Genomic DNA, 6130 nt, shown 5'->3' with positions numbered 1-6130 from the left:
ACCCCCCCCCCCCCCCCCCCCCCCAACAAATTTACATTCAAAAAAAAAAGGGGAAAAAAGAATGGACCATGAAGATTTGGGGGTGTTGGTGTAATAGTATTAATTTTGAGTGTATAATCTTGAATTTGTAGATTAGAACTAAAAAATACTTTAAAAAGAAAAGGAAAGAAAATAGTAACGTTTATTAATTTCCACACGTTAATTATTTTGACTTTATATTATATTTGACAAAAAATGTCTTCATTTTGCAACGCATATATTGTGCATTTGTGCGTGTTTTTTCCTAACAATTTGTTTGTTTGTTGTTTTCTTTTCTTTATTTTAGGTGTGTGAATAATAGTTATTAGGAGAAATAATACTTTTGACTCCCAAATTGTTCAACTTTTGAAATTTTGATTCATGTTAATTGATTTATACAGATTTTATCCCTTAATTATTTATTAACTTGCTTTCAGTCCGTGGTATTATATAATATATTATCAAACTCCATTTACAAACTCTTTTGTTAAGATGTTATTTTTGTCATTTAGAATAAATATTTATTGTTAGAGTTTTCTTCTCTCTATGTGAACATCATTTTAAATTAGGAACATTGATTTTAAATGATTAAAAAAATAATATCATATGTTAATAGAGTTGGATAATTATTTAACATAATTTCTAAAAATATTTCACTGTTTCCAGACAGACTTGAACGCACTCACTTCCATATGGAAGTGTAAACCGAATGCCACTAAACCACAAGATCTTCGGCATGCTCAAATTGTTTACTTAGTAACCACAAGGTTATCAGTTCAGCTCCCAACATGTCTATTGACTTTCTTAGTTTGAGTTGATCAACTATGGGTAACTAGCTTAGACTTGTTTACTTACTTGTGGTCTTTTGTCGACTAAAGTCACAATGCGAGATTAGTGGTTGTGGGCCAAATTTCCCTCGTCAATAAAAAAAAAATGAATTTTGTACTTTGTCATTTGCCAATCGATTGTCAAACCTAACAAGAATGCCATATTTTTCTAATGTACTTTAGTCTTTAGGTGAAATTTGATACTGAGAGTTTTCTAAGTTTATTCTTTAGTACAATGTATATGTGATGTGCTGATGTTGTAATTTTCAATTCTTTTCATTACTAAATTTTCAAGTCAATCAAAAAATCGCACCATATATGCCAAGTCCAAGAGTAACAAGATTAACAACACATAAAAAATCAATTTTAATTTGCTGACTTAATAATACAGATATTATTGTTAGGCAGAGGTTTGAAGGGTCAAGTTCGACATCCAACCCTTAGGCATGAGGTTGAGGTTCGATTCCCACCCATGTGAATGGAGCAAACCATTTAGTTAGTCCCCGAAGATTAGTTTTCTGACTATCGGCTGGAGGAATACCTTTGGGCAACGAAAAAAAAAAGAAAAAAAAAGAGGCTTGAAGCGTTAAGTTCGGCATCCAACCATCAAAACATACTAATAACAGTTAGACAAGTATAAAGAAATAAAACTATATATACATTCACTGTTAGTTACATTTTTTTTCGAGAAATTCTCACTATTTTGATCTCATTCTTCCTATTTTAACTGATTCAAAGTCATGGCTCCCTCTAAAGCAACACGAGAAAAATGTTTTGGTTGATTTAGATTTAGTGTGAAATACATTATATAATTAGCAGCCAAAATTTTCTATTGACACCAGGAATTCTTTTTTTTTTTTTTTTAATTTAATTTAAAGAATATTTTACTTATTTATTTATTGCAACAGTAATTTGACGTTAGTGATCACTGCTGTCACCATTTCCCATCTCTCTCTCTCTCTCTGTTGTTTTCCAATGAGTTGTATTCTTTCGTACGTCACAGAACTCCAATAATTTAATTAATTTTTTTGAAGGTATAATTTAATTAATTTGTTAAGTTTTCAAGGCCAGCCAGCAAAAGAAATTATAAGGATTAATGCCAAGGACTAGATCTTTGCTTATTACGCATCGTTATTCCTGATTTTTCTTTGTAAACTTTATTCATGTGACCAATTGAGCTGTTTATACAGAAAAAATTTGTATTATTATTACTTGTATAACTACACTCCACTCTAATTAAATCACAATAAAATTAAATTTATAAATAGTTATCAAATAAAAAAAATTAAAACACTTTTCACAACCACATATTTCATAATCACATAATGCGAGCTATTATAGAAATAATATTTTCCAAATTATAATTATCAGTTATCTTAAAACTCATAAATGTGATTAGTTTTAGTGTGTGATTTGAGCTAAGTGGTTCAGAAAAAAAATTATAATTAATAATATTGTTGTATGTTGAGTCACGGGAAATTTGACCAAGTGATTGTTAGTTAGGAGTCTTTTTTGAAAAATTATGATATGATAGAAAATTATATCCGATCCACTATTTATTCTGGATATATCAATTTCAATCAAAATGATGCTTTTGGAGTCTTCCCAATTGTTCTTAATTATTCTAATTATTATTTTGTTAAACCATTTTTAAAAAAATAAAAACTGAACCAAATTAGTTGAAGGGTCATTTCAACTCGTTAATTATTCTATGCGTTCCGAATTGATGTTATTCATAATATATATATATATATATATATATATATATATATATATATAACATATTATTAAATCCAAACTAAATACGCAATATGGACTATAATATTAATCACATGTGTGCGCTAATTACTTTTTAATGATCAAATTGAAGAATGAGTTTTGTTTTAATTATATAAGTCTAATATGATATTTTAATTGCACATTTACGTTTGTATATTATATACTGAACAAAAATGATAGTAATATCTTATGAGGAATTGTTATAATATACGAAATATTACGTATCTTATTAAGAAAAAGAAATGAAGGAATTGAAAGAAGGAAGAAAGCGATAGTAGCCAACCCCCACACCTTATTCTGAAAACTTCTTTCGTCTCTTCTTCAATTGCGACTAATTTTGTTTTTAATTCTTTATTTTTACAAATAATTTTAATTTTAAGGGAATCCTTGGCTTGCTTCTAATGACCTAATTGTTTGAAATTGGAAGGATTTCCACACCTAAAACTCAACCACGCATACCACGCATTAGTTGAACAAATGACAAAAAAACATTACATGGAAAAACTACCTTAACTATGTCAAGAAAGTGACATTATATGTATGAAATAGTCCAAGGCAATTATACTAATAATGTCAATTCTTACAACTAAAAAAATAGTTAATTATATATTTTTCTTGTTTTTACTTCATTATCATATTACTCGTCCAAAGTCTTCTTCACATACACCTGCCTATATCTGCCTTTATTTTGTGACTTCAATATAGCCATCCATTTATGAATTTTTCTTAGCTTTTATTTTATTTATTATGTTCATTTCAAGTGTGACGTCCGAGTTGAACAACTAACACCAAATCCAAAAAGAACCACATTCAAACTTAGATCTCCACATTTCTAATTTGGTGGTAATATATACCATTAATGTTTTCTAAATCTTTTATTTCATACGCGGAGTCAAATTGACCCCATGACTTTTGCAATAATAATAATAATAATAATAATAATAATTCCATATACACTTAATACAATATATTTTAAGAAAATTGAATTTTCGAGCTAGAGTAGTTCAACTCAAAAAACTTTATCTAACATGAACAATATTAATCTCAATTGTATGATTCCAGTTACATTGACTGCTCAAGGGAACCTATGGTCAAACTCCAAAAAAATCATGGGTTTAGTTTTTTTTTTTTTTTTTTTTTTTTTCTTTTTAATTGCAACACTGACAACTGTGTAGATATGAAACTAATTATGCAATCACAAATTACCGAATAAGCTAGCTCATAAAGCTCAATCACATTATCATGTGTACAATTAATATGGCGCACATGTTTTGAACTTATTATCTGAATTTAGACTAGGAAATTTAATTTGAATGCTAAATCGACATTATATATATGTATGTATGTGCAATAGTCAAGATCGAGAAAAGAAAATTCCATTCCATAAATTAAAAGTGGAACTCTTAAAAGCCTATCAAGCCTCAAGGCAAAAAAAGGAACAAATGAAAAATCACAATATTGAACAAATGGAATGAAGACTGAGAATATGAATGAAAGATTCAGAAAAAAATGTGTTAGTTATTGACTATTTAACCAACAAATATGTGATGACCCCACAAGGAGTTGAAACAAAAGAATATACACACACATATATATACACATATTATGCAGACTTTTGATTTATGTAGTTTGATTTTGGTAGTCTTATGTTAGTATACCATAATGATTGAGGGCGCAGTATATGCATGTCCGTCCAATATATCCATCAGGAAGGGAAGGGAAGGCTAGCCGCCTTTACTTTAGCCTAAGAGTTTGACTATTTGTGGAGGTGTCAAACTAAGCCTAATATTTGATTTTGAAATTGGTACAATTGCATGCATGCCTAATGCCTTACTTAGCTTGAAAACTAAACAAATTTCATCCGTCAAGAAATCAAATACATAACATATTCACACAAAGTACAAATAATTATTGTACCGATTTCTTCATTTAATATGGAAATGTTCACATACACACGGAGCTCTTATTAGGGGAAAAAAATAAAATTAGTTATCTGTATTCATCATCACAAGCAAGTACATTAATGTAGTTCTTTTATTGTTTCTTGGTATGTTAAATTAGGACTTCTTAGCTAGTAGTCAATCGTATTGAATTTCGAGTAATTTGATATGGAATCGAGTCGTGATCAGAGATCTTTTGTTACAACTAAGCACTTATCACGAAATGCACAACTTTATTTTCTTATATTTGCATGGTAGTCATCAACACCGTACCACATTTCGATGGTAGGATGTTGGACTTGGCTCTCCAAGCCCATCTTTCAAATATTGTCAAGATCCGCTTACCACTACGTCTAAAGCTATATATAGCTAGTAGTGAAGATACAACGTAACTTTAACTTTTTTTGTACTTGCATAGCAGTTAACGCTATGTTCCGATGACAAGATACTGGACTCGGCCTTCTAAGCCTCCGCCCAACAGATATATGAAGTTCCCTATATGTATAGTATACCTTATATTGATTCTAATGTATTATTTCAAGAAAAATAATATAGTAGGATCACATGCATAGGTTTAAATTTGAGTAGTATATACTCCCTCTGTCCCATTTTACTTGTCATATTTACTATTCATTGGTCAAATCAACTCTTTCTTCATTGCTTATTTTCTTTAGTAATTTTTTATTATTTTTAAATTTATTTTATTGTGTTTAATAGTACTTTTAATGTAGTTTCTAAATATATAAATTTTATATATTAATGCTAAACTTAATATTATAAAAAATTGGATTAAAAATAACTTCAGTCAAGCCTCGTTAAACGAACTAGACAACCAAAATGGGACGGAGGTAGTATATGTTACACATTATATTGTGATTAGTTGGAGGGAGGGGAAATTAAATGGGATGGGGGGTTGCTGCCCTTTGGAAGGATGCTCTTAAATTTATGCACATGGGAACAAATGCTGACTATTTAGGGTTTATTTCTGTGGTTTTGGTAGGGAAATATGCTGTGGAAGAGGCAACAAGAAGTGCCCACACAAGGGCACCCCCTCCCTTAATCTTGTCTTAATACTCCCAAGACATGTTTGAGCCATGTGCCCTTCATGGGTCCTACCCCCTACCCCTCAAACAACAAATGCTACGGTTACAATTTATTATGCCTCATGTCTTCCCTCCCTTAGCTTCCCTGCAATTTTAGTTTAATTTAATCACCAAATTCCAATTTGGTTAGTCACACCTTTACTACCATCCCCCCTTGACAACACTCATTGGATAGATAATAAATCTTCCTTAGCTTTCCCATATGATCAAATGTAATGTGTGTTTGTGTTTGTGTGCGCTTTAAATTCTTAGGGCATGTCCATGTGTTTTTGTTCCTCATTAAAACCATACCTATAGATATAAATATATATGAACTTTTGTAAGTACAGTAATAATGAATTGTAAGCACATTGATAACGAGTACGGTGTAAAACGTAAGATTAGTTAAGTTATAGTTACTTGTTGAGTAAATTCATTAGTATTGTCAATAAATTAATGGAATTGCAAGCAAATAATATGCATT

The sequence above is a fragment of the Ipomoea triloba genome, chromosome 3 (genome assembly GCF_003576645.1).
Source record: "Ipomoea triloba cultivar NCNSP0323 chromosome 3, ASM357664v1".
NCBI lineage: Eukaryota > Viridiplantae > Streptophyta > Magnoliopsida > Solanales > Convolvulaceae > Ipomoea > Ipomoea triloba.
The sequence above is the reverse complement of the archived record's forward strand: the minus strand, read 5'-3'. Positions refer to the sequence as shown.